The 9,517-nt window shown below is 45.6% G+C and overlaps 1 long non-coding RNA gene across 1 annotated transcript; it reads right to left on the bottom strand.

The window, feature by feature from the left end:
- Positions 1–572: 572 nt before the first annotated feature.
- Positions 573–9,183, bottom strand: LOC112131388 (uncharacterized). The gene is made up of 4 exons (XR_002913470.2): positions 8,451–9,183; positions 4,553–4,768; positions 2,388–2,509; positions 573–1,040 (listed from the first exon to the last, which is right to left on the bottom strand). It is a non-coding gene; the product is annotated as an uncharacterized LOC112131388 (long non-coding RNA).
- Positions 9,184–9,517: the final 334 nt, after the last annotated feature.

Raw genomic sequence — 9,517 nt, 5'->3', positions numbered from 1 at the left:
AGCCTCCCAAGTAGCTGGGACTATAGACATCCACCACTATGCCCAGGCTAATTTTTGTTTTTTGTTTTTTTTTTTCTTTTAAGAGACAGGGTTTCACCATGTTGCCTATACTGGTTTCAAACTCCTGGGCTCAAGCGATCCACTCACCTTGGCCTCCCACAGTGCTGGCATTACAGGTGAGTGACACTATGCCCAGCCAGATGGCATGAATTTGAGGGGCATTATTATGACCTGAAGGTCCTTCTGCAGACAGAATCTTATGCTTTAGGGAATAAGAACATTACAAAATTAGAAGGGTTTTTTTTTTTTTTTTGAGACAGTGTCACCCTGTTACCCAGGCTGGAGTGCAGTGGCACAATCTCGGCTCACTGCAACCTCCGCCTCCCAGGTTCAAGTGATTCTCCTGCCTCAGCCTCCAGAGTAGCTGGAATTATAGGCGGCTGCCACCACGCCTGGCTAATTTTTCTATTTTTAGTAGAGACGACGTTTCACCATGTTGGCCAGGCTGGTCTCGAACTCCTGACCTCGTGATCCACCCACCTTGGCCTCCCAAACTGCTGGGATTACAGGAGTTTTTTTAAAAGCCAGATTTTATTTCTATTTAAAAACAATGCTCAGGAGACTTAGTTCCAAAGAAGAAGATGCCAGGGTTCAATGTACAGCTACAGCGAGGTGCTGGCGATGACTGAGTGAGTCATGGAAGGCTCTGTAGTTCCTTGGAGACTTCCGCTTTTTCGTATCACTCCTAGTCTTAGCCTCGTGGTTTTCTGCAAGTTCTCGTCGACTGTAACCGTACACAGGGCTGTCACTCCAGTGAGGACAACAAAAAAAGCACCTATGGCTATCATTGTTAATCCAATAGAGAAAACCACAGAGTCAGAGGGGTCCTGTAGAACAACAACGAGTCCCAGAATCACAGTCGATAATGCTAAGCAGGTGACAAGCAGACATTCAGAGCAAGACAAGCATCGGAACTCCTGTCTTCTGGATAGATTCATCCATGGATAAGTTTGAATAGGTTGGTACATGGTGATTTTTTGCTGCGGTGGTTAAGGGAAGAAAAAGTCTATGAAAGCTCAAATACAAAAAGGGTAAATAGAATCTTTTCTTCTTTTCTGTGAATTGCATCTACTATGCATTCTTTTTCTTTTCTTTTTTTTTTTTTTTAAAGATGGAGTCTCACTCTGTTGCCAGGCTGGAGTGCCGTGGCGCGATCTTGGCTCACTTCAAGCTTTGCCTCCCAGGTTCAAGTGATTCACCTGCCTCAGACTCCCTAGTAGCTGGGACTACAGTCGTGCGCCACCACACCCAGCTAATTGTTGTATTTTTAGTAGAGACGGGGTTTCACCATGTTGACCAGGATGGTCTCGATCTCTTGACCTCATGATCCACCTGCCTCGGCCTCCCAAAGTGCTGGGACTACAGGCATGGCCCACAGTGCCCAGCCCTTTTTCTTTCTTTTTAAATGAGACAGAGTCTCACTCTGTCGCCCAGGCTGGAGTGCAGTGGTGCAATCTTGGCTCACTGCAACCTCCATCTCCCGGGTTCAAGCAGTTCTGCCTCAGCCTCCCGAGTAGCTGGGATTACAGGTGCCTGCCACCATAGCTGGCTAATTTTTGTATTTTTAGTAGAGACAGGGTTTCACCATGTTGGCCAGGCTGGTCTCGAACTCCTGACCTCAAGTGATATGCCCACCTTGGCCTCCCCAAATGCTGGGTTTACAGGCATAAGCCACCACCCTGGGCCTACTATGCATTTTCAGTCAGAACTCCCTTCACCCTGTCTAATATCCTGAAGGTAATTTAAAGGGCTGGCTTCTAAGAGGTACTCAAATTCCCCTCTGAGGAGACTCTCAGGAGGTCAGAGTTCTTAATGGTTTAAAATACATCTTTTGGCTGGGTGCGGTGGCTCACTCACAAAAATGTTGGTAATCCCAACATTTTTGGAGGCCAAGATGGGGGGACTGCTTCAGCTCAGAAGTTCAAGACCAGCTTGGGCCACATAGTGAGACCCTGCCTCTACTAAAAATTTTAAGAAAACAGGCGGGTGCAGTGGCTCATGCCTGTAATCCCAGCACTTTGGGAGGCCAAGGAGGGCGGATCACAGGGTCAGGAGACAGAGACCATCCTAGCTAACATGGTGAAACCCCATCTCTACTAAAAATACATAAAAATTAGCCAAGCATGGTGGCGGGCTCATGTAGTCCCAGCTACTCGGGAGGCTGAGGCAGGAGAATGGCGTGAACCCGGGAGACGGAGCTTGCAGTGAGCCGAGATCGCACCACTGCACTCCAGCCTGGGTGACAGAGCGATATTCTGTCTCAAAAAAATAATAATAAAATAAAATAAATAAAAAATTTTAACAAAATTATCCAGTTCTGGTAGTACATGCCTGTAGTCCCAGATACTTGGGAAGCTGAAGCAGGAGAATCACTTGAACCCAGGAGATGGAGGCTGCAGTGACCTATGATTACGCCACTGTATTCCAGCCAGAGTGACAGGATGAGACCCTGTCTCAAATTTTTAAAGAAAGGAAATAAAAAGAGATATCTTTACAGTGTGAAAAGAAAACAAAATCTCAGCCCCAAACTCACTATGCCTAGGGGAAAAGTTAAGCTTGGAAATCGAGTCACACAAACAAAACAAAATCTGCCTTTCCTTTTGTTCCTAAACCATAGCTACAAGATAGAAGGCCACACGCCTCACAATGGGGACTTTCTTACCCTGACAATGTAAATTAATAGCTTATCTTCATAGTTGGAGACAAAAAGAGACTATAAATTGCCCACCCACCCACCCTGAGACCCATGCATATTTGATTTTTTTTTTTTTTTTTTTTTTTTGAGACAGAGTTTCGCTCTTTTTGCCCAGGCTGGAGTGCAATGGTGCAATCTCAGCTCACCGCGACCTCTGCCTCCCGGGTTCAAGCACTTCTCCTGCCTCAGCCTCCCTAGTAGCTGGGATTACAGGCGCCTGCCACCCTGCCCGGCTAATTTTTTGTATTTTTAGTAGAGACGGGGTTTCACCACGTTGGCCTGGATGGTCTCGATCTCCTGACCTCGTGATCCACCCGCCTCGGCCTCCCAAAGTGCTGGGATTACAGGCGTGAGCCACTGCACCCGGCCGCATATTTGATTTCTATGTTTATCTACAGGTCAAGTACAGATTGCCCAACTTCAAGAAAAATACATGATTGTTCTTCTCCTTCCTTTTCACATGCAAAACGTGGATTGAGTGAGTGCTCAAAGCCTCAGTACAATGCTACCCTATCCTTCCCCATTTTTTCTCTCCACCTTTCCCCTCTTGCCCACTTTTTCCCCTTAAATATTGAAGCCCTCTAAATCCTCTTTGGAAAAAGTGCTGGCTCCAGATCCTCTTGTGGCTTCTGTCTATTTCCTGCGCATGTCCTCAATGTTGGCTAAAATAAACCTCTACAGTGATTTAGACCTTCTGAGACTTCTGGTTTACAAGTGAAATTTCATGAAGCTATCTCAAGACATCCAAAAAGACTACTTCTGAAAATGAATCCTCACACTTGGGAGGCCAAGGCAGGTGGATCGCTTGAGCCCAGGAGTTCAAGACTAGCCTGGGGAACGTGGCAAAACCCTGTCTCTACAAAAAATAAATAAATAAATAAATAAATAAAATACAAAAAATTAGCCACGCATGGTGGCACGTGCCTGTAGTACCAGATACCCTGGGAGCTGAGGCTTCAGTAAGCCTTGATTGTGCCACTGCACTCCAGCCAGGGAGACAGCAAGGCCTCATCTCAACTCTAAAAAAAAGTCTGGGCACAGTGGCTCACGCCTGTAATCCCAGCACTTTGGGAGGCCAAGGCGAGCGGATCGCCTGAGGTCAGGGGTTCGAGACCAGTCTGGCCAACGTGATGAAACCCTGTCTCTACTAAAAATACTAAAATTAGCCAGGCGCGGTGGCAGGAGCCTGTAATCCCAGCTACTTGGGAGGCTGAGGCAGGAGAATCACTTGAACCCGGGAGGCAGAGGTTGCAGTGAGCCAAGATCGCACCATTGCACTCCAGCCTGGGTGACAAGAATGAGACTTCGTCTCAAAAAGTAAAAATAAAAATAATAAAAAGAAGAAAATGGCTGGGCGCAGTGGCTCATGCCTGTAATCCCAGCACTTTGGAAGGCCAAGGCAGGTGCATCACCTGAGGTCGGGAGTTCAAGACCAGCCTGACCAATATTGAGAAACCCCATCTCTACTAAAAATACAAAATTAGCTGGGCGTGGCAGCACATGCCTGTAATCCCAGCTACTTGGGAGGCTGTGGCAGGAGAATTGCTTGAACCCGGGAGGCAGAGGTTGTGGTGACCCGAGATTGCACCATTGCACTCCAGCTTGGGCAACATGGCAAGACTCTATCTCAAAAAAAAAAAAAAAAAAATCCCGAAGAAGCAAACACAAACAAGTGACAAGTGATGAAATTCAAGGTCAAAGATTAAGAACATGGACTTGAAGGAGACGGGACAGTCACTAGAAGGAAATGTATTTTCTTTTCCACCAGCATGAGGACCCAGTAGGTACAAAGTTTACCAAGGGAGAAGCTTGGGTGGGGATAGTGATTGCCAAACGCTCCCTGCAGCTGTGGTTGCTCTTGCCTTGGGGACAGGAGTTCACTCAAGGTCACTGGTTATTAGAGAACATCAGTTGTGGATTGCAGAACTCCATAGCCACCAACGTAACTCAAGTTCTGGTTGGGATTTTCACTGAGAAATGGTTGTGTGGCATTTTATCCACACATCACAGCCCCTGCGAAAAAGGCTTGGCTTCTAATTAATCGGATTAATAGCCAACTTCCAAATCAATTGTTTTTCTTAACCCACTGGCAAAAGTCATTTACTAAGTGAAAACCTGAGAACATCTACTATTCTATTATCTTTCCTGAAGAGATAAGTGGTAAGAGTAACTCTGCCCAACAAAGTATGAAGTCTTAGGTTTTTCAAGCAGTAAATGAATACTGAATGAAAGCTAAGCATAAAGATAATACATTAATGGCCGGGCGTGGTGGCTGATGCCTGTAATCCCAGCACTTTGGGAGGCCAAGGTGGGCGGATCACCTGAGGTGAGGAGTTTGAGACCATCCTGTCCAACATGGTGAAACCCCATTTCTACTAAAAATACAAAAATAAAAATAGCCAGGCATGGTGGCGCACGCCTGTAGTCCCAGCTACTCGGGAGGCTGAGGCAGGAGAATCGCTTGAACCCGGGAGGCAGAAGTTACAGTGAGCCGAGATCACACCACTGCATTCCAGCTTGGGCAACAAGAGTAAAACTCTGTCTCAAAAAAAATAAAATAAAATAATACTACATTAATATAAAATCATGGGGACAACTGGAATGGAAAAAAAAAATCAAAGAGAAAAAATGGTAAAACCTTGCTTATTGTTTTTTTTTTTTTGAGATGGAGTCTCGCTCTGTCGCCAGTATGGAGTGCAGTGGTGTGATCTCAGCTCACTGCAATCTCTACCTCCTGGGTTCAAGTGATTCTCCTGCCTCAACCTCCCAAGTAGCTAGGAGTACAGGCATGTGCCACCACGCCTGGGTAATTTTTGTATTTTTAGTAGAGACAGGGTTTCACCATGTTGGCCAGGATGGTCTTGATCTCTTGACCTCATGATCTGCCCTCCTCGGCCTTCCAAAGTGCTGAGATTACAGGCGTGAGCCACCGTGCCCAACCGGTTTTTTTGTTTTGTTTTTGAGACAGGGTCTTGCTCTGTTCCCCAGGCTGGAGTGCAGTGGTGCAATCTCAGTTCACTGCAACTGCTGCCTCCCAGGCTCAAGTGATCCTCCCACCTCAGCCTCTCAAGTAGCTGGGACTACAGGCGTCTGCCACCACCCATGGCTTATTTTTTTTGTATGTTTTTGTAGAGACGGGGTTTCACCTTGTTGCCCAAGCTGGTCTCAAACTTCTAGGGCCAGGCAATCCTCCTGCCTCGTCCTCCTAAACTGCTGAGATTACAGGTGTGAGCCACCACACCTGGCCGAGGTGTTTTCTTTAAGTGGGTGATGGTGACAATCAACTCCCTTAGGTATTTAGAGTCCAATAGATGTATTTGAGAATGGAATAGTTTTAGTTTCAAAGATCACTATTTACACAATGGCAAGTAATTATGTCTTTGCAACTCTATACACTAAACATTTTAGGTGTCAGGTTAAATACTAGGTGGAACAGAGTTTGTCACAAAATTTTATGGTATGTAGGAACAAAAAAAAAACACTAATGAAAAGAATGAAATACTAATGGTTTTGGCCTTTTAGGCTTGAACTCACCATTAATGGCACCATTTTATTAATTTGCAATTTCATATGATGTTTTAGCCCTAAATTGCTGGTAAGTTTTGTAGCTGAATTTTCTCAGCATTTGTGGCTAACTATGCTGGGTTCTTTAGTTTACTAACAATTTTGTTTCTGATTCCCTAATGTTTAGCCATCCTTACATTCCTCAGATAAGCTCTCCTAAGTTGTTATTATCCTGGTTAAGCAGTACGTGGTGTCTTACATTTATCTTAAGACCAGGTGATAGGAGTTTTTCTGGCGAAGAAAACTACTAGGTTTGAGTACTGAAAACATTGCTTTCGCAGAATGAATTGGGAAGCTATGAATTATAATGGCAACAACTCAAGATTAGTATGCATGATATTATTTTATTTTTCGAGATAGGATCTTGCTTGCTTTGTTATCCAGGCTGGGAGTGCATTGGTGTGGTCTCGGCCCACTGCAACTTCCTTTCCACCTTCCACACTCAAGTGATCCTCCTCCCTCAGCCTCCAGAGTGACTGAGACTAAGCCACCTTGCCCAGCTAATTTTTTTATTTTTAGTAGAGACGGGGTTTGCCATGTTACCCAGGCTGGTCTGAGCTCAGGGGATCCACATCAGCCTTCCAAAGTGCTACGACTATAGACATGAGGCAGCGCACCTGGCCCACAATATTATTAAGTTGAATCTCAGTCTTTTCTCTTCCAGTTTTTAGGTTTTTGTCTCTTCATCCAGTTTTGGGAACTTATTAGTTCCCATTATCTAGACTTAAGAATGTTGGTATGGGCCGGTCGTGGTGGCTCACGCCTGTAATCCCAACACTTTGGGAGGCCAAGGGATCACGAGGTCAGGAGATCGAGACCATCCTGGCTAACATGGTGAAACCCCGTCTCTACTAAAAACACATAAAAATTAGCCTGGCGTGGTGGCGGGCGCCTGTAATCCCAGCTAGTCGGGAGGCTGAGGCAGGAGAATGGCGTGAACCCGGGAGGCGGAGCTTGCGGTGAGCTGAGATCGCGCCACTGCACTCCAGCCTGGGCGACAGAGTGAGGCTCCGTCTCAAAAAAAAAAAAAAAAAAAAAAAGAATGTTGGTATGAAATAGGAATAATTCTCTTTGATTTTTTTTTTAGCTTATCTTTCCTGCCTACGTTATTAAATGGCAAATGTTTGTTTTTTGCCCCTGCTTTGCAGGGGCGTATTGATCTGCCACTTTTTTCAAGAACCAGTTTACGGCCAGGCACAGCAGCTTACACCTATAACCCCAGCACTTTGGGAGGCTGAGGCGGGAGGATCCCTTGAGGTCAGGATTTTGAGATTAGCCTGGGTAGGCCGGACACGGCGGTTCATACCTGTAATCCCAGCACTTTGGGAGGCCGAGGCGGGTGGATCACAAGGTCAGGAGATCGAGACCATCCTGGCTAACACGGTGAAACCCCGTCTCTACCAAAAATACAAAAAATTAGCCGGGCGTGGTGGCGGGCGCCTGTAGTCCCAGCTACTCGGGAGGCTGAGGCAGGAGAATGGCGTGAACCTGGGAGGCAGAGCTTGCAGTGAGCCAAGATCACACCACTGCACTCCAGCCTGGGCGACAGAGCAAGACTCTGTCTGAAAAAAAAAAAAAAAAAAGAGATCAGCCTGGGCAACATGGTGAGACCCCTGTCTCCACTAAAAGTCTCAAAATTTTTTAAAAGCCAAGCACAGTAGCTCACGTCTGTAGTGCTAACCCTTTGGGAGGCCAAGGTGGGTAGATCACTTGAGGTCAAGAGTTCAAATCCAGGCTGGCCAACATGGTGAAATCCCATCTCCACTAAAAATACAAAAATTAGCCGAGCGTGGTAGCACGCACCTGTAACCCCAGCTACTCAGGAGGCAGTGAGCTGAGATTATGCCACTGCACTTTAGCCTGAGCAACAGAGACCCTGTCTCAAAAAAAAAAAAAGAGAAAATAAAAAGAAAGAAAAAAAGAGAAATCCAACTGCCTAACAGAAAAATAGTCAAGGGAGATCAACAAGAGACTAGATCTCTGAAGAAATATAAATCATAACTTAATATAAAAAAGATATCCAGCCCGACTAACAATATTTATATTTAAGACAGCCTTTTAAGTGACTTTCAAACACACTTAACAAAAAGCAAGCTGAAAGTTTTATAAAAGAAATGATAGCTTCTCTCACCTGGTACGGCAGGCAACTTTTTAGTCAAAATAAGGTCGGCAATAGTTTTCCCCAAAACAGCCAGATGCCCTCCGTCAAGACAAACCGTCCTTAGATACAAAGATGAGCAACGAACTGCTGTGTTTCTTTTATACGAATTAGGCTCTTGATTGGATAATTGAAATAACACGGATTCTCACAAGCAGAAATTTTCACACATCAGGTTAGATTGTTTTCTTAATTCGTCCAATAATGTAACACCTCAGGTCTATAAACGTTGAAGAAATTCACTTCTCACAAGGAGAGACTGGGGGCAAATGCATATAGCAGTTCACTGGAATGTCCCCACATAAAAACAACAACAACAACAACAACAAGAAATAAAAGATCTGTTTTACCCTGGTTGGCTTTCAGTTGACCATTTCATTTGGTTCACCTGCTGAGAATTTGGTAACGATGTTACTGTGAGGCAGGACGACAGGATGACTTCTAGCCACTGTATCCTTCATAGCACTGTTTCCCAGCACTAACTGAGCAGAAGAATCACCTGGCCTCTTGGTCAAAACACAGATTCCTAAGTCCCGCATGTATACAGTAATTCCAGTTAAGCAGGTCTGCAGTGGGACCAGGAGTGTGCATTTTTCAGAAATACCAACTGCCCCCACCAGAGATCTTTAAATATTTTTATCATGCTCTCAATAATAGACATTTCAGAGGGATGAGTTGAAGGAGGGCTGGCATTTGTTCACTACAAAATCATATCATTGAAGGAATCTTGGAAAATATAGATCAGAAGGAAACAAAGGGAGAAAAATAAGCACAGGAGCCAGGCGCAGTGGCTCACGCGTGTAATCCCAGCACTTTGGGAGGCCGAGGCGGGTGGATCACTAGGTCAGGAGATCGAGACCATCCTGGCTAAAATGGTGAAACCCCATCTCTACTAAAAATACAAAAAATTAGCCGGGTGTGGTGGTGGGCGCCTGCAGTCCCACCTACTCGGGAGGCTGAGGCAGGCGAATGGCGTGAACCCGGGAGGCGGAGCTTGCAGTGAGCTGAGAGCTGAGATTGCGCCTCTGCACTCCAGCCTG

The sequence above is a fragment of the Pongo abelii genome, chromosome 18, assembly GCF_028885655.2.
Source record: "Pongo abelii isolate AG06213 chromosome 18, NHGRI_mPonAbe1-v2.0_pri, whole genome shotgun sequence".
In the NCBI taxonomy this organism is placed as follows: Eukaryota; Metazoa; Chordata; class Mammalia; order Primates; family Hominidae; genus Pongo; species Pongo abelii.
Note: the sequence above shows the minus strand (reverse complement) of the source record. Positions and strands in the feature narration are given on the sequence as shown.